The sequence below is a fragment of the Heloderma suspectum genome, chromosome 16 (assembly GCF_057233095.1).
Source record: "Heloderma suspectum isolate Gila_16-S chromosome 16, 16-S_ref, whole genome shotgun sequence".
Lineage (NCBI taxonomy): Eukaryota > Metazoa > Chordata > Lepidosauria > Squamata > Helodermatidae > Heloderma > Heloderma suspectum.
Genome location: NC_139473.1, coordinates 23,473,394 through 23,496,222, shown reverse-complemented (window position 1 = coordinate 23,496,222; position 22,829 = coordinate 23,473,394). Strand labels below are relative to the sequence as shown.

The following is a 22,829-nucleotide window of genomic DNA, read 5'->3' as shown; positions in this document are numbered from 1 at the left end:
AGAAAGCTGCTGAGTTTGGCCAGAGTGGTTCTGCAGCCTCTTCCTGGGGGTTGGCTGAAAAGACTCCTTGTTGAGCAGAACAGCCGGGGTGGGGGGGTGGGGTGGGGCTTCTCTTGAGCAAGTTCCTACTGCAGGCTCTGAAGGCAGCACCCACCCCAAGCAGAGCTGCAGCTGAGAGGAGTTTCTCCTCACCACCTCCCCACATTTACCAAACCAGAATCCTTGGTTGAAAACAGATGCTTGTTTTGAAGCTTCCCTGAGAAGACTCCCTCATCCCACCTTTCTCTTGCACGCCTTGGCTTGGTTCCAGGTAGCTGCTGGGCGTCTTGGCCTGTGGTTAGTGTTGCTACACCATCAGCGTTTAAGGTGCTTACAATATAAAGAGGACAGGCCCTGCCCCAAGGAGCCTGCAATCTTAGAAGAGGGCCTGTTGTCAATTAAACTGTGGTAGCTTTTGTTGACTAGTTCCAGTCTGAGAGACAGACAGACAGAGGCTGCTTCACAGTTTGCAAAATTCCTACATGAAAGGCAGAATTGAGAAATCTGAGATTTTGTTTTAGAAAGCAGGAGAGACTAAAGGTGTTTCCAGATGAGGCTTCTGTGGTGCCTTCGCCCTCCCTCATTCGTAGAATTTTACAGGTTCCATACAGTGATGATTTGCACTTATCCTCCCACGTTCCCCCATCACGTCTTCCATCCTTTCTCTTAGGTGTGGAAAATCTGTTCAGGAGGAAAAGACAGAAGAGCTGCACGAGGCCTTCTCGCTTGTAGTCCGAGGAGCCCTCTGCCTGGGAGCACCCTACAGAAGGGGGGGCGCTGGGAAAGAGGAGCCCCTCACACAGGCCAGAAGGGGTGGGCAAGGCCGTGGCCCTTAGGAGGCTGAGGCAGAAGCAGCTGGACTGGAGAGCACGACGGAGGGAAGAGCAACTGGGGGATACGCGAGGCGGCTCTGGCCTGCCCCTTCCTCCTCCTCCTCCTCCTCCTCCCCCCTTTGAGCTAACCAGCCACATCTTCTGCCCTCCAGCCTTTTGTAAATGATTAATGGAGACAATCCCCTCTCTGGGACATCATGTCACTTAGATGACACCAAACCGGAGTTTTCTAGAAGGAAGCAGCAGCTGGAATAAAGTCCAGACCCAGGAAAGGGTATGTGGGGGAGAGCCCCAGCCCCAGGCAGGCCACGCAGAAGTGGCAAATGGTTAGCGAAGGGGTTAAAGGCGGCTCAGCAGGGCAGGCGGGGAGGCAGGTGTGTGTGTATCCCTTTCAAGCAGCCCAGCTTCACGGCCTGGCCAACGACCTTGGCTGTGGGACCAGGATGTCCCCCACAGTGAGATGAAGCAAGAATGTGTGGGTTTGTGTCATGTATATGCCGTATTTCCCATGGCAGCATACGAAACTGAGCGTAACGTTTATAAGAAAAACGGTAACGATAAAATTACATTTTAAATAACAACAGATGCAAGCACACTACAGTTCGGTCAAGATAATACCGACTCACAACCGAAATGCCCATAACCATTTTTGCAATGCAAGAATGCTCTGAGAAGGGTCATCCATCCAATTAAAGAAATCTTAGGCTGCAATCCTATACACACACTTACTTGGGGGTAACCTCCATTGAACTCAATGGGAGTTACTTCTGAGTAGACATGCATAGGATTGGAGTGCTAGTTGATTAATCATCTAAGTTTTATTTCATTCACCTATAAATTAAATTTGTATACCGTTGCAAATGGCTAAAGATGGCTTTGCAGCAGGAAGAAGACGTGGTTTATACCAACAACCAGACGAATACCTATAGCGATGGGAAGGGAGCGTGATTGTACTTGGAAACTGCAGTAACTAAACTTTACCAGGCATCCCCAAAAGGCATAAAAAGGTTTGCCCGAGATGCGAAAATGGGGGCTGTCCCTGGTAAACAGGGACTGTTGGCACCTATGAGCCGGCCACCCACCCAGCCCCTGTGTGAAGGGTTTGGGGGTGTTGCAGGCTAGCACTTCTAAGATCCTCAGGGAAAGCATCACCTTCCCCAGGAGAGGACCATCTTGAGAAAGGCCTTCTGGGTGGCCTTTGGTCTGGCTCTTTGCACACCACAAAGCAGCAACTCAGTGATCATTTTCCAGCTGGAAGAGCACAGAGGGAAATCTGGCTTGCCAGGATAAATCAGCCTGCCTGCTGGACCAGGACTTTGGAAAATCCTCCCAGCAGTTTCGTATTTCTCTTCATTGAAACCTTGCTTATTATACTGTAAAGGAGGGAGTCGGGCCTTTCCCCCAGGCCCGAAGTACTTTGAGAAGAGATTCCAAGGAAGAAGCGCTGACGTTGTTCAGCCTCCAGAATGCCCCTGCCGCCAAGTGCAGGTCCTGCAGCTGTGTCTTTGGAAACGCTTCCTTAGGAGCTTCCGAAGCAGCATCGCAAATAGTCTGCAGCAAACCAAGCAACTGCCAAGCAGCACAGGCAGGTTGGCTGAAGCCAGCTAAAGAGCAGCCTTGTGTGGGCCACTCCCCAAGCATTTTATTGCAAACGAGGTGGAATGGGGGCTGTTGGTGAGTCACTTGGGCAAAGGCAGAGGGGCCTTGTTTTCAGACTGGGGGGTGGGGGTTGGAGCCAGGCGCTGTCTCACAGCTGGCTTCCTAGAATCACAGAAGGGTAGGGCTGGAAGGGGCCTACAAGGCCATCGAGTCTGACCCCTGCTCACTGCAGGAATCCCGGCTTGGCCTCCAGGTCCCCTCAAATGGCTCCATGGAGCTCTGCCCTGAACTCCGGCTCCAAGAGCTTTGCCCACACAGGGCTGCAAGGGTGCACCCGTTGGGTGGGCTCCTCCTGCTGGTCCACCATCCACCTCCTCTGGGTGGCCCAGAGCACCAGCCCGCCCTGGAGACTGCAGATCTCGCGCGAAGTCCTGAGGTCCTGGCTGGCCTCGTGGGACAAGCCACCGCTCAGGAGCTGAGCTGCTACGGATGAGCGGTAGCCCACAGTGCATTAGCACACGACTGGCCTGCAACAGCCCTCCTCGTGTTCTGGAACAGAGCAGACATACCAGGCACTTGCTGACTGCTTATCGGGGAAGGAGAAATACAAAACAGCCTGCTACAAATAATCAGACATAACACTGGGAAGGAAACAACAACACAAGGCTGCAATTTATTCTGAAAGCTGATGTGCCAAAATATAATAAAAATCATGTTTAAATACATTTGTCTCTTTGGTTCATAAAATAACTACGAGAAAAATATGTCAGTTTCATTCATAATGCAAAATTCCTTCTCCTTTTAATCCAATCTGTAACTGAAGGTATGATTATTTTCCCAATGCAGCATTCCAGGGATTTTGGTGGCAAGAGCTTCGTTATAACATGCTCGCCTGGGCATGGGCCCCAGATCTTTTGAGCTGTCTTAATTGCCATTTTTTAACATTTTGCCATTGACTTGCACTGGAAAACAGAAACAGCCATAACTTTTTAAGTTTGCATGATAAATACATAAAATTTGGAGACCTCATAGCCCCCATAGAGCTGATTGAACCTGCCCAATTTCAGGCAGTTAGGTCCAGTGGCTTTTGTGCTAGCCACAGATAAAATTTCCTTTTTTCAAGAAAATCTGTCAAAGTAAAGAGCTATAATTTTTTTGTTCTTCCACGCTTCACTTTGTTTGCAATGCAAAGGGCTGGATGCGCTTGATCTTGGAAGCTAAGCAGGGTCAGCCCTGGTTAGTACTTGGATGGGAGACTGCCTTGGAATCAGGCTTCCTGCACTGAGGAGGGGGTTGGACTTGTCAGCCCCTTCCAACCCTATGATTCTATAAGTTCATGGAATTTGGGGACCTGGCAGCCCCTGTGGATCTGACTGACCTTGCCAAATTTCAGATAGTTGGGTCCAGTGACTTTTGTGCTAGCCATGCATAAAGTTTCCTTTTCTCAAAGACTAAAACAAAAAGTAAAAACTGTCAAGCCACACCGGGGATTAGAAATCCTAATCAGAAGGTCACCATCCCAAATCTCTGGTGTAGGGTCGTTGTTTTTGAGGTACAAAAACCTCTCTCCCCCTACTTTTCTGTTCTTACGTGCCCACTGTTGGGAGCTTGCATGCAATGAAATTTTGAAGAGGGAGAAGAAAGGGAAGAAAGGGCTCCATGTGAAATTCTGGTATTTCACACGGGTTCTGCACTAGATGGACCCAGGGGTCTGACTAAGGCAGCTTCCTATGTTCCTATGAACAGAAAGCTTTAATTTTAAAAATAGAAGTTTTGGGGTTGTTTTTTAAGTGAAGGGGAGATAAATACTGCTCATTTATACAATCCTATGTATGCCTACTCAGAAGCCCCATTATGTTTAATGAGGCTTACCCCCCGGAAAGCGTGCACAGGATTCCAGCACAAGTTCCCTTTGCAGGGAGGTTTGCACCTTGATGTTCTGCATGTTTACTCAGAAATAAGTCCTGAATTGTGAGCGTGGTACTGCAGGCTTAATACAGTGCCTACCCAATTCTATCTAGTAGATTGACTACCCTTTCAGCTCAGTCCTATCCATGTTTTGTCATTTGTGTTTTTTATTATTATTTTGCACGAACTCTAGCTTCAGTGGTGAGGGAAAGGCACTTAGTACATGCTCAGAGTTTCTCCATAACTTAGCCCTAGTTTTGAAAACAGACTCATTGGATGAATCCTGGTGAAGTCTTGGCACAAATGAAGTTATGGGGAGGAAGATACAATGAGAGCTTGTGCATATCAAGGAGGAGGTAGAGGAGAGTTGCACATCTGTTTTTATGAAGAGTCGCTGGAGGATGGTAGGTAGGATGAGGAGGGATGGTTGCATGGAGAAGAATAGAATTGGTAGGGGGAGAATGTAAGTGCTCAATGGTGAAGGAAAAGCTCTCTGCACATGCTCAGAGGCACTCTGTATTTAAGAACATAACAAGAGCTATGCTGCATCAGACCAAGGTCCAACTAGTTCAGCATTCTGTTCACACAGTGGCCAACCAGATGCCCATGGGAAACCCACAAGCAGGACATGAGTGCAATAGCACCTTCCCACTCATATTCCCCTGCTGCCAGCATTGGTGAAATGTAAATAAATTCTAGTCATTCTAAATTTGCATGCATGTATATCCTTCAGAAACTGTCCAGGTTTCTTGCCTGGCGGACACCTCTAATGACCTGTGCATTTTCATACAAATTTACCAAAACTATTGGGGAAAGGGTGAAGGGAAAGCAAATCACTCCCTCCTCCAAATTGGAGAACTCCCCTTCCCTATGAACTGCTGCACCTATCCTTCTGAAACTTTGCTGGTTTCTTACTTAGGGAGACCTCTAGGCTGTCTGTAATTTTCAGAACAATGGTCCACAAGGGACATAGGGAGATAAGTATGTCCTCTTTTAGAGACCTCAAAATGTCAAGGCCACCCTTGCACAAAAAACCTTGCGGCTATCATTCTGAAATTTGGAGACCAGAAGCTTGAAGAACAACAGCAAGCTGAGGCAGAAGTGGGAAATACTGAGGTGAGGAAAAATGCAGTAGAGGATACTCCTTGGAAAAGGGTGACAGTTAGGAGAAGAAGAACTAGACGCCACTCTGCACCAGTGGAAGCAGTGGAGCTGTGGAACTGATTCTAGGTACTTGGGGATGAGACACGAGGACAGCCTGCAGAGGAAGAATCACAGCGGAACCTACATGAGAGGGAGCAAGAGGCTGAAGGTCAGTCAAACAGAGGCGATGAAACCCAGGCCTACAACAAGAAGAAGAGTAGTAGTAGTGGGAGACTCCTTGCTGCGTGGGATCGAGACCCAAGTATGTCGCGAAGACCCGTGGACTCGCCAGGTATGTTGTCTCCCGGGAGGATGGATTAGAGACGTGACTGAGGGGTTGCCTGCACTCATCAAGCCCACTGACAGGTATCCCTTTCTTCTTATCCATGCGGGAACAAATGATACTGCCAAGCGGAGCTACAAAGAAATCACGTCAGACTTTGAAGCTTTGGGAAGGAAACTCAAAAACTTTGGGGCCCAGTAGTTTTCTCATCCATCCTTCCAGTAGTTAGAAGAGGGCTAGAAAGGGAACGAAAAATACTCCAGGTGAATGACTGGCTACGAAGGTGGTGCTGACGAGAGAGATTCGGATTCTGGGACCACGGGCTATACTTCCTGGAAGATGGACTGTTGGCAAGGGACGGGTTGCACCTCACAAAGGCTGGGAAGAATGTGTTTGGTCACAGCATGAAGAACTTCATCAGGAGGGCTTTAAACTGAATCCTACGGGGAAGGGAGATGTAATGTTGGGGGTAACAATGGATGTAGGCGCATGCACTGCAACAGGGAGAACAGCTGTCATAGCACCCAATAATAGTCTTCAGACACATGTAGGGAGAAAGCCAGACTATGAAGCACATGGTCTTCGAGGTCTGTCTACTAATGCCCAGAGTATGGGAAACAAATAGAACGAACTTGAACTGTTAATACAGGAGGGAAATTATGACTTGATAGGTATAACTGAGACTTGGTGGGATGACTCTCATGACTGGAACACAGCAATGGAAGGATATAACTTGTTCAAAAAGAACAGGAGGAACAGAAAGGCAAGTGGGGTTGCACAGTATGTGAAAAATACATATTTCTGCACAGAAATACAGGAGGATGAGCTTGGTAGCCCCATCGAGAGCATCTGGATCAAAATAAATGGAGCAAAGAATAAAAGGAACATGGTGGTCGGAGTCTACTACCGGCCACCCAATCAAGGAGAAGACGAGGATGAAATTTTTGAAAAGCAAATAGCCAATGTTTCAAGGAAGCATGATGCAGTAGTAATAGGGGACTTCAGTTTCCCCAATATTTGTTGGGAGACAAATTCTGCAAAACATGGCCCCTCCAGGAAATTCCTGACTTGTGTGGCAGATAACTTCCTCCTACAGAAAGTTGAGGAAGGAACTAGAGGATCGGCTATCCCTGACTTGATCCTAACCAACAGAGATGACTTAGTGGATAAAGTAGCAGTTACGGGAACTCTGGGGGAAAGCGACCATGTTGCACTTCAGTTCTTGGTTCTAAGGGAAGCAAAAGCCAAGTGTAGCCAAACGCGTACCCTGGATTTTAGGAAAGCTGATTTTCATAAACTCAGAACAATGATCAGGAAGGTCCCATGGCAAGCGGCTCAAATGAGAAAAGGAGTCCAAGATGGGTGGGAGCTTTTAAAAAGGAAATTCTCAAGGCACAATTACAAACAATTCCAACAAGAAGAAAAAGTGGAAGACAACAGAAGAAGCCAATGTGGCTTCACAAAAAGCTTAGAGTTGGCTTGAAAACAAAAAAGGACACATACAGGAAGTGGAAAGAAGGCCGAGTAACAAAGGAAAACTACAGGCAGGCAGCACAGAATTGCAGGGATGGTGTCAGGAAGGCTAAAGCTGAGAACCATCTGAGGTTAGCGAGGGATGCTAGAAGCAACAAAAAGGCTTTCTTCAAATACGTGCATAGTAAAAGACAGAGGAAAGAAATGGTGGTTTAACTATTAAATAAGGATGGCAAAATTACAACAAGGAAAAGGCAGAAGTGCTCAATTCCTATTTCAGCTCAGTCTTCTCCTTATGAGCCCCCTGGCAAAACTTCCTGCCTGTTAGAGCAATACGACACTGGAACCGATGACCTAGGGAGGCGGTGGGCTCTCCCACACTGGAGGCATTCAAGACGTGGCTGGACAGCCCTCTGTCAGGGATGCTCTGACTTGGATTCCTGCATTGAGCAGGGGGTTGGACTTGATGGCCTTGTAGGCCTCTTCCTACTATTCCATGATTCTATGATCTCCTCTAATGGGGCAATGAATCCTGAAATGTTTATCCAAATCTTCCAAGGAATTAAAATGTTAATGGCAGTTCCCTTTGAACAAAAATCAAAATATAAACCGTGCACCTATTTTTCTGACATTGGCAGGTGTAATCCCTTTCTAGGGGGCTACTACCGCTGAAAGTATCATCCAGTTCTGACCAAGATAAAAAAGCTACAGTTTTTTTTCCAATTTCCCAAGGTAGTCAACAGGAAGCATAAAGACTCGTTTTTCGAAACCTTGACTCAGGTTTGGTACTGAGCTGAAGTGGTCTGACTACAAATTGGCCTGAGCAGAAGCGAGATGTTTTCTAAAACGCTGAATCAGGGTCTGAGTTGAAGCGGGGTGGGAGGGTCAGTGCACACTTCTTATGTATGTATGTATGTATGTATGTATGTAATCTATGCACTCATGTAAGCACACCACATACATACACACACACACACACACACACACACATACACATATTAGAAGTGCTCTTCGACATGTGTGTGTGTATGCAAATTTGTGTTATGGGCCTGTGCCCCGGATCTTTTAAGAACCTAGCAACACCCCTGTTTAGTGACCATTTATACATTCAGCACCAGATCTAAATCAGGGGGGGCGTTGAAGGGGGAAGGGATAGGGAAGGGGTAGGCAGCCCAGTGACCTCCAGATGCTTTGGACTACAACTCCCATACTCCCTTACCATTAGTCATGCTGGCAGGTGGGAGTTGTAGTTCAAAGCATCAGGAGGGCACCAGTTCCCTCAGGCAGCCAGGGACACCCGTGTCCTCTCCCTGGTACAGCCCTACTCGTGTTCCAGACCTGCGAGGGAGGGTGCGACTGCTGGGAGTGATTTTGGGCGGAGTGGTCCAGAGGCTGCTGGCAGTGCTGGGCCTTCGGCATTTGCCCCCAGTCCTGCAGCACAGGCTGGCGGCTCCGATGTCAGTGGGCGATGCATCCGCTCCGGGTTTCAGTCAGAACCAGTCAGACCTCTAAAGGAGCTACCCAAGGTGTGGAACTGGCGGATGCTGGAAGTTATAGTCCAATGTATCTGGACGGCATCCAGTTGGGAGAAAGCTGCTTTAGAGACACAGTGCTTTCTAGCATCAGGAGCTTTCATGGGCAAGGAGCGCCTTCTGGGATGTGTCTGAGCTCTTGCCTCAATAAACCAGCAGATTTTCCAAGCCTCCCCCTGTCCCCCTTTGTCTTTTTGCTTGCGTGACCGTTGGGGAATTTAGAAGCATGCAGCAGTTTTTGGCATGCATGGTTTTGTGGGCAGAATTCCCTGAGTTCTCCTGCCTGATGGGACAGCTTGACCCAACAGCACTGCCAGCACCTCTGAACCCTGCCCGCAAAGCCTGGCCATCCCCAGCGTGCCTTGAGACCTCTTCCGAAGTCAGGAAGCCCTTTCCGCTGTACCTTGGGTGAGCCATGCCCCTAAAGGCTCTGAGAGAGCCTCAGCTTCAGGACGATGACTCCTGGCAAGTGGCTGACGTCAAATTCAGCTGCAGTTCGAGCGTCCCAAGAGCCAAGAAAAGGAATCAAGAAACAAACTAAACATCAATCCCAGCTTGAACACCTGGGCAGGAGCAAGCCCTGACCCCCCCCCCGCCCCCACCCCAGGTCCTGGGCAAACAGCAGGAGCCTTGTTGGGGCTGGTGGGCCAGAGAGAGGGGACACACCCCCCCCGGCAAGACTGGGTGTGAGTCCCCCCACCCCCCTGAAAGGTCCTGGAACTCCAGCCTGCTCCAGCAACGAAGCAACCCGAGTTGCATTCAGCGCTTGAGGAGGGCCCACAGCTCTGTGGCAGGGTCTAGGCCCATTGTAGCATGCAAAAGGTCCCAGGTTCAATCCCGGACAGCATCTCCAGTTAAAAACAGACCAGGTGACAGCAAAGCCCCTCCTCTGCCTGCAGTCCTGACAGCTGCTGCCAATGAGCGCTGGAATTCCTGGGATGGACCCAGGGCCTGACTCTGCATATGACAGCTGTGTGTGTTCAGAGGCTGCGTTTGCCACGTCGCTCCTCCTCTGTCGCCCTCCTGTAGCTTCTGCCCCCAAAGAACAGAACTCTTCAAGAGGAGAAGGGCAGAAACGGGTTCACTGGTGAGGTCTTAACTGGGCCGGGCTGCCAGACCTCTGGGGTGGGCAAATGCGAGGGGTCAGTGGGCTTGGGGTTTCCAGGCAAAGGGTGCAAGTTCTGGGCAGGCAGTGCCCTGGCTCATCCTTCTCAACAAGTCAGCAACTGCATTCAGTGACAGGAGGGCAGTCAGCCTTCAAAGCCAGGTCAAAGTGGGGAGGGTGAAAGGAAGTGGATCTTCCCTAGAACTACGGTGGGGAAACTGTGCCCTCCAGATGTTGCTGGACTTCAACTCCTATCAGCCCCAGCCAATGGCCAGGCATGATGGGAACTGGAGGCCAAAACACCGTGGTCTATAAGAAAAAGTCAGGTGAAGTTGCTGGTCTTCAACTAGGCAGCCAAGCTGAGGCCTTCGTCACAGGACAATAAATCACCTGTATCTGAGTAAGTCTCCAGACTGCAACTTACTCCTCCCTGAATGACAACATTTACACAATGGGGCTTTTGTGGACTGGGCAGCATCACCTGCTGCTCCCCCCCACACACACATGGACCGGCGTGAACAGCCAAGCCTCTAATCAGGCAGCCGTTGCCCATGATCTTGCTGTTGTCCATGCGTAATGACAGAGGAAGAGGGAAGAAATTGCGGCCTGCAGCACAGGTGGTTATAAATAAGCACTTGCAAGCGCAGCCTCTTTCAAGAGCCCTGTTGCAAGTGAGCATGTCTGGTGGATGTACAAATTCTGTCGGAAACATCACATCTGCTGGAGAAAACCTTGGAAGGTTTCTTGGTGTCCTTGAGAAGGCAGTTCATGCCCAAAGACCTTTCAAACATCTGGGGAATGGCTTCCATCTGTTTGGCATCCTACTCCAGGCATTAGAACTTCCCAGTCATGACTTAGAACAGGGGTAGACAGAAAGTCGATCTGGACTTAACTTCCAGCATTCCTGACCACTGGCCATGCTGGCAGGAGCTTCTGGGAGTTGAAGTCCAAAACATCTGGAAATCTACCTTCTGGCCACTCATGAGTTTAGAAGGACTTTTCTTAGTTTTTATCTTGGAGGGGGGTTGCTGCTGTGTTTCTTCTTTTAAGTACAGATGTTGTACAGTTCTATTGTATCTTTTTAAAAACAGAACAGATTGTTCTGTTTTAAATCCATATAGATTGTATTCCTTCTCTTCATTTGCAGCCTTGAACTTTTTGCAAAGGTGGGAAATAAATGTTTTAAAAAATAAATACATAAATAGATGGAGTAGTGAGTGAGGTGGCCCAAGTTTGCGGATGATACCAGCTTATTTAGGATGGGGAAACCCTAACAGGCAGCCTGCAAAGCACTCCAGAAGGACCTGTCCAAACTGGGCAAAGTGGGTGTCCAGCGGGCAGATGAGATTCAGGGAAGGAGCTATGATGAGATGCACCTTGAGACATTTTCAAAAATGTCCAACTTGCACATTTATGTCTAGGGAATCTGAACTGGATTTGACTAAGAAAGTGATCTTGGATTCTGGTGGGTAGCTCAATGAAAATATCAACTTGGTGTGAGACAGCAGTGAAAAAGCCAAATTCCATGTGAGGGATCAAGAAAAAAACAGGAAAAAAACCCAGCCAGTACTGTAATACTTTTGTATAAATCTATGGTGACCCCACATTTGGAATAGCATGTACAGTTCTGGATGTCTCGTCTCAAAAATTTATATTGTAGGGCTGGAAATGATGCAGAAAAGGCAGCTGTACAAGGAAAGACTGAAGGGTTTTAAGAAAAAAGATGTGACTAAGCAAGACTTTTAAAATTATGGTGTGGAGAAAGTGAACAGAAAGGAGAAGAGTGGCATTTGTAATGCAAACTAACATTCTGGTCCAGTCATTTATTTAAAGCATTTTTACCCCACTCTTCAGCTGAAAAGGCTGAAATCAAGACAGTTCCAGTACACAGGGTACATTTTAAAAGACATGATACAAAAGGAAAAAGGGATGAGGTGGGAAGAGGAAAACAAGTAAACCCAGGCACACAGTGTCAAAGTTAAATAGTAGTTATCATGGTCAGCTTGAATGGAAACAGCGGACGAAGTGGAGGAACCAAATGCAGCTGGTCTTTCCCAGAGCCTACTGAATGGCCTTGTTTTCCATCCCTCCCTCTGCTGCAGCCTGAAGGGAGTTGGGCTTTATGTTTGCATGACAAAGGGGATCCAAGGGGATCCCTGAGCCTGGAAACACCCTGAGTGTACCTCTTTGTGTTGGAGAACTTGGACAGGGATCTGTGTTCACGGCCCCACACTTTTGCCAGCAGTTGGGAGAGTGCTCTGCTACCTGCAGCATTCTAGCATGTGTATCTCTGGAGCTGCCCAAGAGAACAGAACCACATATGGGTTTCATGGAGAAGATGGGGGGGAGGGGAGCAGGCTGGTCTCACAGGCCAGGAAATGGCAAGGAGGAGCAAAGGGAAGTCGGGCTCCATCAGGCTTTCAGTTTCCACAAGACAGGAAAAATGGACAGCTGGAAAATAACATCAGGTATGAGAACACGCTGATCATAGCAAACACTCTTTTCCAACAGCACAAGAGACGACTCTACACATGGACATCACCAGATGGTCAATATCGAAATCAGATTGATTATGTCCTTTGCAGCCAAAGATGGAGAAGCTCCATACAGTCAGTAAAAGCAAGACCTGGAGCTGACTGTGGCTCAGATCATGAGCTGCGCCTTGCAAAATTTCGGCTTAAATTGAAGAACGTAGGGAAAACCACTAAACCATTCAGGTATGACCTAAATCATATCCCTTATGAATATACAGTGGAGGTGAGGAATAGATTTCAGGGATTAGACCTGATAGAGTGCCTGAGGAACTATGGACGGAGGTCCGTAACATTGTTGAGGAGGCAGCAACGAAATCCATCCCAAAGAAAAAGAAATGCAAGAAAGCCAAGGGAAGCGAAAAGCAAAGGAGAAAGGGGAAGATATATCCAACTGAATGCAGAGTTCCAGAGAATAGCAAAGAGAGACAAGAAGGCCTTCGGAAATGAACAATGCAAAGAAATCGAGGAAAACAACAGAATGGGAAAGACTAGAGATCTCTTCAAGAAAACTGGAGATCTCAAGGGAACGTTTTGTGCAAAGACGGGCATGATAAAGGACAAAGAAGGCAGGGACCTAACAGAAGCAGATGAGATTAAGAAGAGGTGGCAAGAATACACAGAAGAACTATACAGGAAAGATCTGAATGTCCCTGATAGCCATGATAGTGCAGTCACTGAACTTGAGCCGGACATCCTAGAGAGTGAAGTCAAGTGGGCCTTAGGAAGCATTAGTAACAACAAAGCTAGCGGAGATGACAGTATTCCAGCCGAGCTATTTAAAATCCTAAAAGTTGATGCTGTTAAAGTGCTGCACTCAATATGCCAACAAATTTGGAACACTCAACAATGGCCGCAAGACTGGAAAAGGTCAGTTTACATTCCAATTCCAAAGAAGGGCAACGCCAAAGAGTGTTCAAACTACCGCACAATTGCACTCATATCACATGCCAGCAAGGTGATGCTCAAAATCCTACAAGCTAGGCTTCAGCAGTATGCAAACCAAGAACTACCGGAAGTACAAGCTGGGTTTCAAAGAGGCAGAGGAACTAGAGATCAAATCGCCAACATTCGCTGGATCATGGAGAAAGCAAGGGAATTCCAGAAAAACATCTATTTCTGCTTCATTGACTACGCTAAAGCCTTTGATTGTGTGGATCACAACAAACTGTGGCAAATTCTTAAAGTGATGGGAGTACCAGACCACCTTACCTGTCTCCTGAGAAACCTGTACGAGGGTCAAGAAGCAACAGTAAGAACCAGACGTGGAACAACCAAGTGGTTCAAAATTGGGAAAGGAGTACGACAAGGCTGCATATTGTCACCCTGCTTATTTAACTTATATGCAGAGTACATCATGAGAAACGCCGGGTTGGATGAATCACAGGTCGGAATTAAGACTGCTGGGAGAATTATCAACAACCTCCGATACGCAGACGATACCACCCTAATGGCAGAAAGCGAAGAGGATCTCAAGAGCCTCTTGTTGAGGGTGAAAGAGGAGAGTGCAAAAGCTGGTTTGAAACTCAACATTAAAAAAACTAAGATCATGGCATCTGGCCCCATCACTTCCTGGCATATAGAAGGGGAAGAAATGGAAGCAGTGACAGATTTTACTTTCTTGGGCTCCAAGATCACCGCAGACGGTGACCGTAGCCATGAAATTAAAAGACGCTTGCTCCTTGGGAGGAAAGCTATGGCCAACCTAGACAGCATAGTCAGAAGCAGAGACATCACCTTGCCGACAAAGGTCCGTCAAATCAAAGCTATGGTTTTCCCAGTAGCAGCATATGACTGAGAGCTGGATTACAAGGAAGGTTGAGCGCCGAAGAATTGATGCTTTCGAACTGTGGTGCTGGAGAAGACTCTTGCAAGTCCCCTGGACTGCAAGGAGGTCAAATCAGTCAATCCTAAAGGAAATCAACCCTGAGTGCTCATTGGAAGGACAGATACTGAAGCTGAAGCTCAAATATTTTGGCCACCTAATGCGAAGAGAAAACTCTCTGGAAAAGACCCTGATGCTGGGAAAGACTGAAGGCAAAAGGAGGAGGGGACGGCAGAGGATGAGATGGCTAGATAGCATCACCGATGCAATGAATATGAACTTGAGCACACTCCGGGAGACAGCGCAGGACAGGAAGGCCTGGCGTTCTATGGTCCATGGGGTCACGAAGAGTCAGACATGACTGAACGACTGAACAACAACAATAGAATGCACATCCAGTAGTGCGCGTGTGCAAAGATTTGCTATTCCAGCCGCTTTTTTCTTCATTTTTTAATGCAAAATGGGCTCCGCTGAAGACAGTGCAGCACTCATCGCAGCACAGTCACCAGGGAGAGATGATGAGGCGGGCCATGGGGCGGGGCGGAGCACCCATACATTCCAGTGGTTTCTGTTCGTCAAGCACAGCCCCGGTGTTCAGCTCCCTGTTCCCGGGAATCACCACCCCTGTTTTGTCCATCTTTCTGCCTTATGAAAATTCCCTCCAGGCAGGCTGCTAGAGTTGTCATTCTTCAGGGTTCAGCGCTCTCTTCCCTGGCATGGATTTCATCTAGATCTGTGGTGGTCCAGCCCTCTAGATGCTGTTGGACTACAACCCCAATGGCTGGGAGTTGCGGTCCAACACATCCGGAGGGCCCCAGGGTGGGGAAGGCTGCTCTCGTGTGCCTGTGCGCGTGGATGCACGTGGAGAATAAGGCACTGCAGCCGGCGGCTTCCTAGGCTGCAGCAGCCAAGGGATACTTCAAACTTCTGGTCACAGCTCGTAGGACATAACCCAAAGAACGAACACCCTCTTGGATTTTTGATCAGGGCAGGACAAACTCCCTCCGCGTAAATGACTGCAGCGCACAGCTGCAGGGGAGAGTCTCAGCTATGCACAATCACAGGGGCAAGAATGAAAAGCTGGAGGAATTGTAGCCACCCATCCCCCACATCTGCGTCGTGAGCTGAGTTTGCTCTGGAGTATAGGCATCCTGCATAGACTCTGTTTTCTGGGTCCTGTTTATCCTCTAGGGTTATTTCCCCTTTTAAAAATGGCTCCAGCATTTGGTGGCCTGGAATAAAGATGCTGAAGTTTCTTTTGGCACACGTATGTGAGACTTTCCAACCAAGCCTGCCACAACAGGCCACCCTCCTCTGAAGAAATCAGAATAGAAAGTGAACTTGTGGGCTGCTCTCTGCCTTCAGTCCCGAGGCTGTGTTTACTGGGGAGGGATTCCATTGTCATAACCACTACAGCCTCTTTGAGTAAGTGATACCCTGCTATATTTACAAAAGCTAAGAATAAGTCAGCGTTAGAAGCATTATAGCTTAGTTCCTCAGTTTTCTGTTGGAATGGGTCAGATTATAGGATGCAGCTAAAAGGCTTACAATATCTCACCATTTAAAAATAACAAAACCATAACTAAAAAAAGGTCAGGAGGAGATTTTGAGGCTACTTTATAAATGGCAGCTTCAAAAATAATGGAACGTCCAGTGAAGTCTTGCTGGCTTGGCTCTGTGGGTGACCACAGGCGTTGCCTCAGCCTCCTTATGCAGAGAGAATCTGGGTCACTAGGCAAGGCGCAGAGCTGGGAGCTGCCCACAGAAAACCAGCCCGGCTCCCACCACAGGGCCCTTTTCATGACACTTCTCATGCAGAGAGCAGAGCGCTCTCCTAGAGGCAGCCGAGGAGGCCCATCCCTTTGTGCAGAGGAGGAGGAGGAGGGCCTCGCAATCAAACCTTGCTCAAATGAATTCAAGCAGCTCTGGCTGGCAACATGGCCTTGATTCCTGAATGAATGGAGGCCCACAATGGGAAACGTGACTGCTTTGGAAATAGGCCCCTTTTGTGGGGTCCAGAGATGCTGCAGTCTGAAGCACTGGCGTGTCTGCAGGGAGCCAGGATGACGGAAGGGGCCTGTTTGAAATGCCCAGCGAGGGCTGCAGTTGCTGGCATGCTGGGAGCTGGCCACAAGGGCCCTGCCATTGCCCTCCTCCCCACCAACCACCACAGAACAGGCTGGCCATGCCTCTGTGCCATGCAGTTGCATTGAAACGGTCCCTCCAGCATGGAGCTAGATGCTTCTGCAATCCTGGGCACCCCTTGGGAGAAGCCCTGACACAGGATTCAGCCAGACATGTTCCCCCTGAAACATGCACAGGGCCGAGTGGAGAGCAGATTTAAAGAGGTGTGGAATGGAGCAAAGACAAACTCGACACAGGCCTGTGAGCAATGGCCGTCAGTAAGAGGGCTCCTCTGGGAGCCCTGCAGCAGAACCTGCCTTGCTCCCTGGCCATCCACAGGCTCCTTCTCCCCTTCCCCACAGGGTGACCACTCACCCATCGCCCAGGAAAGCGGGCACCCGCTTGCACAGGCAAATGTCCAGGTGTAGGAGTGAACTTAGAAAGAATCATAGAATCATAGAATAGTAGGGATGGAAGGGGCCTACAAGGCCAATGACTACACTTTAAACAGAACTACAACACATCTCACTGTTGCAGAGAAGACGGACCAGGTGAGCGGTGTGGCTGCTCAGTCTGCAGTCCAGGGCTGCTAAATGTGAGTCAGCAGCTTCAAGGCCCCCAGATTCCCTCCTCCTTATGGCTCTTTGACTTAAACCAGACCAGGACAGGACATCTCTTCAAACAGAGGACTCTCCTCTGTAATGTAGGACAACCGTCGTCATTGTCCTGCCGCCCCCAAAGGAGGATCGTGTCCCATGAAGTCCCTGAGAAGGACCCTAGGAAGCCCTCATCTGGTAATATTGACATGAACACACTCTTTGAGGCCGAAGACAGCCATAGCTTTTACGAGAGCTGAAGGTGATTTGGGAGGAGGGCTTTACTTCCCAGGGCGCACCCGTTTTCTCTGCAGATCTTTGAAATGCGAAGGCGCGCCTGCCAAAGCTGTCTGCCAGGGACTCAACTGGGATGCATGTTCACACCACGCACCCAGCCCAGAACAGCACACCAGGCAGTCCTTGGATTGTTGAGAGGCAGAACTTGACATGGCACAACAGAGAATCCCGAGAGTTGGAAGGGGGCCATCAGGTCCAATCCTGGGCTTGATGGAGGGAATCCAGCGCAAGAGCATTGCCACCACATGGCTGCCCAGCCTCTGCTTGAAGATAAGGGAGAGCCCACCACCCCTCTGGGCCTTTGGTACCACATCGTTGAACTGCTCTATCAAGATGTTTCTCCTAACATTCATCCAAAATCTACCCTCCTGCAACTTAAGTCTATTAAATTTAGTCCTGCCCCTAGGGGCAGCAGAAAACAGGTCTTTGTCCTCTTCTGTGTAACACCCCTTCAGGTCATGTCCCCACTCTGTCTTCTTTCCAGGTAAAACATGACCAGTTCCCTGAACATTATATCCCCAACATCTTTATCTCCCTTTTGGGAAACTGCTCCATTGTGTCTGCATCTTTCTTCTAGGGCCACTCAAGGAAATATGCTGGCTGGGGGATTCTGGAAGTTGTAGTTCAACACATGTGGAGGGCAACACATTGGGGAAGGCTGCTTTTTAAGTAACTACTTCACCCTCATCATTAACTTATTGGAAAACCAGCTGCAAATCCAGAAGCCCCAGAGAAGCCAGCAACTTGTCAAAAGCAAACGTTCTCATTTCCATTGGCAAGGAACAGCCACTTACAAGGAGGAGCAGTTCCCCTGGTTTTTCTTCCATCCACTGCTGGATGGTCTCTGTCATGACTGACTCCACGCCGGGGAACAGCCCCTCCACCCACTGGATCATCGGAGGCTTCAATTCCGCTGGCTCCCTCAGACCTGAAGCCTCAAGTTCCTTTAAAAATTGCTCTGCCATGGTCTTGCGAGGGCCTGGAGCTCTGCTGAGCTGGCAGAAAGTGAGAGCCAGTGGTAGGCTCTGCACGTGCTGGCTGAGGAGAGCCGAGGGATCATGTGGGGATTTCTTGGACCGGGCTTAGCAAATAATTGAAGAAACCGGCTCACACGTTTTGTAAGCAACGGCTCCCAAACAAGTCTGGTAGCGAAGATAACCTCTTTGGAAAAATATGAAACAGCGCTTGGTTGGTTTGTGTATCTGACCCTCTTTCATTACACACACGCACATATATACTCCCACGCCCGGCCTTCCCAAACAAGCATTCAGACCCTCTTTGGCACACGCCAGGTGAAAGTTGGGCAACACAAACCAATGATTGCAAAGGGAGGAGACACTGATGATAAAACTCTAAACTTTGCTTCCTATTAACATAACCTGAAATCGCCGTGCCCTTTGAACACTTCGAAAAGAAGAGAGGTGGAGCCATAGGGAGAAAGGGAGGACCTAAACAAAAGGTCTCATACTCTGAGACGGACTTATTTATTTAAAATTATTTTTAGTTTGCCTTTAAGAATGAAACCCTCTCAATGCAGCATGCAAGATAAAACCAATATAAAACTATGCAAAATACAAGAGACAAGTGTGTCCTCTGCAGTGGTGTCACAGTCAGTTTCAAAGCTCATCATGACAGTCCCCATAGCTGTGCCCCCAAGGAGAGTCCAAACGTGCAGGCAGCTCCATTGATCCATATCAACAAACCACTTCTAACAGTTTTCATCTCCACTAGGAGCAACTGTTTGGTAAAGTGAATGGATCTCAATTGCCCATTCCAGGCCAGGCCACCTCAAAACACTTTGCAATACAACAGGGAACGATATGTTCTTGCTGGGAAAATTCATTCCCCCCCAGCTGCTGTAAGGTCAGAGGGAACAGGGATTTCTGAGGGGGGAGGCAAATGACATCAGTGTCCCTGCTAATCGAAAAATCCTGGGCTTTGACCTTGCAAGCCCTGGCTCCACTGCACCTCTGGCCCTCTGTTGCATCTGGTCGCCCTGCTTTTCACTCCACCCACCCATACCAGGAGAAACCCTGCAGATCTGCCTGAAAGCCATACAGAACCTTGTTAAATAAATGCACTTTCGGACACAATCCTATGCATGCATTCCCTACCGGGAATGCTGGGAGTTGTAGGACTTTTTACCCATCTAAACATGCATAGGATTTCACCTTTAATTACCAACTGCTGAGTGGAGCCTTGTGGCAAAATATAGCTGGTCTTGTCCTTAGCAAATAGTTCAGCCTATTAAGGATCTGTCTGTCTGTCTGTCTGTCTGTCTGCAGAATCACAGTTTAATGCAATTTAAGATGTGAGTGTAGCTCTGCTTCCTCCCTGGAAGAACATAAGAAGAGCCATGCTGGATCAGACCCAGGGTCCAACTAGTCCAGCAACCTGTTCACACAGTGGCCAATCAGCTGTTGACGGTAAACCCACAAGCAGGACACGAGTGCAACAGTACCCCCACACCCATGTTCCCCATCAACTCATGTACATAGGCATAGAATCATAGAATAGTAGGGCTGGAAGGGTCCTATAAGACCATCAAGTCCAACACCCTGCTCAGTGCAGGAATCCAAGTCAGAGCATCCCTGACAGATGGCTGTCCAGGCTCGCTTGAATGCCTCCATTGTGGGAGAGCCCGCCACCTCCCTACGTCATGGGCTCCATTGTCGTATTGCTCTAACAGTCGGGATATTTTCCTGATGTTCAGCTGGAATCTGGCTTCCTGTCACTTGAGCCCATTATTCCATGTCATGCACTCTGGGATGATCGAGAAGAGATTCCGGCCTTCCTCTCTGTGACAACCTTTCAAGTACTGAGCATACTGGCTCTGATAATGGAGATAGCACATAGCCATCAAGACTAATAGCCATTGATAGCCCTCTCCTCCAGGAATTTGTCTAAGCCCCTTTTAAAGCTATCCAAATTGGTGGCCATCACTACATCCTGTGGAAGTGAATCCCATAGTTGGACTATGTGCTGTGTGAAGAAGCCCTTCCTTTTATCTGTCTGGAATCTCCCACCAATCAGCTTCATGGGATGACCTCAGGTTCTAGTATTATGAGAGGGAGAAAAATGTCTCCCTATCCACATTCTCCACACCATACAAAACTTTGTACACCTCTATCATGTCTCCCCTTACTCACTGTTTTTCCAAGATGAACAATCCCAGGTGTTGTAACCTTCCCTCATAGGAGAGTTGCTCCAACCCCTTGATCATTTTAGTTATGCTTTTTTTGCACTTTTTCCAGCTGTACAATATATTTTTTTAGGTGCGGTGACCAGAACTGTACAAAGTATTCTAAGTGTGGTTTCACCATAGATTTGTATAAGGGCGGTATGATATTGGCAGTTTATTCTCAATTCCTTTCCTAATTATGCTCAAAGTGGAGTTTGCCTTTTTTACAGCAGCCACACACTAGGTTGACATTTTCATCAAGCTGTCCACCACAACCCCAAGATCTCTTTCTTGGACAGTCACCGCTACCTCAGATCCCATCAGGCTATACTTGAAGTTGGGATTTTTTCTGCCCCAACGTGCATCACTTTACACTTGCTTGCATTGAACTGCATTTGCCATTTAGATGCCCATTCTCCCAGTTTCAAGATCCTTTTGGAGCTCCTCACAATCCCTGTTTGGTTTCAACCACCCTAAATAATTTGGTATCATCCACAAACTTGGCCACTTCACTCCATTGGGAGAATTTACCATGTATTCCTACTCTCTGCTTTCTGTTCTTTAACCAGTTACTGATCCATAACAGGACCCCTCCTCTTATTCCATGACTGCTAAGTTTGTTCAGGAGTTTTTGGTGAGGGACTTTGTCAAATGTCTTTTGGAAATCCAAGTAAACAATGTCTACCGGATCACCCCTGTCCACATGTTTATTGACACCGTCAAAGAACTCTAAAAGGTTGGTAAGTCAGGACTTACCTTTTATGGAAGCCATGTTGATTCTTTTTCAGCAGGGCCTGTCCTTCTGTATGCTTATTAATTTTATCTTTAAGAATGCTTTCAACCAATTTACCCAGAACAGATGTTAAGCTAACCGGCCTGTAATTTCCCAGATCCTCCCTGGATCCCTTTAAAAAAATTGGTGGTACATTGGCCATTCTCCAGTCCTTTGGTATAGAGACTGATCTTAGGGACATGTTGCATATTTTGGTTAGAAGACCAGCAATTTCATATTTGAGTTCTTTAAGAACTCCTGGATGGATACCATCTGGGCCTGGTGATTTATTTATTTTCAACTTGTCAATAAGATTGAGAAATTCATTTTTGTTAGCACTATTTGCCTCAATATCTTTGTCCTCTTTTAGAAGTAGGTGTGGAGGAGTGTCAGGGTTCCCCTTATGACCTGGACCTCCTGAGTAACTCCTTAAGGATCTCTCGCCTCTGTAGGAGGCGAGAGATCCCCTCCTACAGAAACCCCACCTTCCTTCTTTTAAACTTCCCCTTCCCAGGAACGTGGGGTTTAGGCTGTAGACGTGGGGTGACTGGCATGTCAGACACGTGAATTTTAACCACAACAGTTTACTGGTAAATTAAAACAAGCAAATTACAACTAAAGGTATTTACAAAATAGAGCTGAATCATACGAAGGGCATTAAGAGAAAATAAAGGTTGCAAAAATGGAAGTTCCTCTACCCTAACTGCAGTTGGAGTTCTTCAGCGTGCTTCTTCCCACTCCCTCTTCGTGCTCTGCTCTTCCTGACTCTCTCTCTCTCTCTCTCGCTCCTCTCATCCCCAAAACTGAAAATACAGTTTCAAACCTGAAGAAACGAAACTTAACCCAGGAAGATAAAACCTAACCAGGGAAATGAAACTACTCCTCTCAGGGATACCCCTTCCCAACAAAAAAACAGAAACAAGGAACCCAGGCCTCTAGGCCTGATCTTTTCCTTTCCCTTGCCTCTGTACATCTCAGCCCTTCACAGGGAGCCACCACTAGAAAAGGGGCTGCTCCGCCTGCAAGGGAGGAGAGAGCAGGGGCAGGCATGAGGTCTCTGGCTAGCGACATTGAGGATGGGCTTTGACTTTGCTGTAGAAGCTGCATTTATAGAAACATGTCATTTTGTAAACTCATGCAGTTAAAATGAACCCTGCTGTTTCGATTTGTAATTTCTCTCTGATGTTGAGTCCAGCATAACTGCAAGCTTTCTACCACAATTATAATTTGCAGCCGATTTTCTAGCTGAATTTCTAGCCATTTAACACACTTATAATTTCTAGCTGATTTTGAGTTCAGCATAACTGCAAGCCATTTACCACAAGCCTGGATTCACTAGTTCAGGCTGACCAGGCAATGATGCAGGTCCCAGCTGCATTCCTAGACAATTGGCCAGGCCCAAACCAGGTGATAAGCCTATACCCACTTTCCTAAGAGTAAGCCCCATTGAACTCAATGGAATTTACCTTTGAATAGAGATCTTTTCAAGAAAATCGGAGATTTCAAGGGAACATTTTGTGCCAAGACGGGCATGATAAAGGACAAAGAAGGTGGGGACCTAACAGAAGCAGATGAGATTAAGAAGAGG

At 47.9% G+C, this 22,829-nt stretch overlaps 1 pseudogene across 1 annotated transcript; it reads right to left on the bottom strand.

The window, feature by feature from the left end:
• Positions 1-1,063: 1,063 nt before the first annotated feature.
• LOC146335114 (uncharacterized) lies at positions 1,064-22,311 on the bottom strand (annotated as a pseudogene). Its single transcript, XR_014786204.1, has 3 exons — positions 18,084-22,311; positions 9,214-9,316; positions 1,064-3,020 (listed from the first exon to the last, which is right to left on the bottom strand). The product of XR_014786204.1 is annotated as an uncharacterized LOC146335114 (transcript).
• Positions 22,312-22,829: the final 518 nt, after the last annotated feature.